The following is a 1,305-nucleotide window of genomic DNA, read 5'->3' on the forward strand; positions in this document are numbered from 1 at the left end:
AGTTAAGATCATTACCCTTGTAGCGAAGCCCTTCGCATGGTGCCGGATCTCAAGACCGTCAAGCGCACGGTCCTCTAGAAGTATCCACACGGACACACTAGATGGAGGTGACCAAAAACCAAGGTGTGCTAGCACCTATGTGGTTCGGCCAAGGAAGGAGGAGAGGGAGAGAGCAAGAAGAACTCTAGGAGGAAGAAGAAGGAATGAATGATGGAATAATTTTCAAAATGAAAATTATTCTCCTCATTCAAGTGGTCGGCCACCTTCTCATGTCTAACTCCCATTTCCACATTAAATGCAATTAATGTAGAGTCATTAAAGAGTTGTAACCCCCATGAGGTGGCACTCTAGGATGATGTGGATCAACACTATTGGTCCACATCTTGCCACCTCATTAAATGACATGGCAACAAGTGTAACCTCCTCATTTAATGTGGGTCAGCCACATTAAATGCTATGGAGGCTTGTAACCTCCATGAGGTGGCACACATTGATGATGTGGAGCAATCCTATTGGTCCACATCTTTCCAACTCACTAGTGATGTGGCAAAAAGTCAAGTCAAACATGACTTTTTCTCTTCCTCTCAAATCAAGTCAAACTTGATCAAATCTCTCTCATGGTTGATCTAATCCAACCATATGATTCAAGCCAACTTAATATAATGAATCTAATTCATTAAATTAAGTTGATTTAATGAGTCATAATCTAAATTAGACTCATTGAATACATGAATCAACTTGAGTCCAACTCAATTAGCCCAATTTGGATTACTCTTAATCCAATATGATTCATCAAATGAATCTAATCCTCTTGGTTCATCATATGAACCAAATCTCCATCTAATTGTCCTTAGTGTGTGACCCTATAGGTTCTTGTAACGTTGGCAATGCCCTAAACCTATTTAGGAGCATAAGTAATGAGCGGTATCTAGCAACACATCATTACTACCCAAGTTACAAGAATGTCGAGATCCGACATCACCTTGTGACTACTAATTGTGACTCCTCACAATATATGTGACATTGTCCTTCTATCCTAGACATCTAGATTGATCAATATGAGGCATAGACCGTGTCATCCTCTAATCAATCTAAATCTTGAACTCCAAGTAGACTCACTCGATCAAAATGAGCTCAACATCTAATGTTGACTCATTTGGGCATGACCATGCACTTAGTGGTCTCACTCTATTAAGAATATTGATGTCGCTCCCGTCATATAGGAGGGATAGATCCCATCTACATCACTCACATCCCTCTACATAATTCGTTATATACCCAGTAATCGCCTTTATAGTCCACCCA

The sequence above is a fragment of the Zingiber officinale genome, chromosome 3A (assembly GCF_018446385.1).
Source record: "Zingiber officinale cultivar Zhangliang chromosome 3A, Zo_v1.1, whole genome shotgun sequence".
Classification (NCBI taxonomy): domain Eukaryota; kingdom Viridiplantae; phylum Streptophyta; class Magnoliopsida; order Zingiberales; family Zingiberaceae; genus Zingiber; species Zingiber officinale.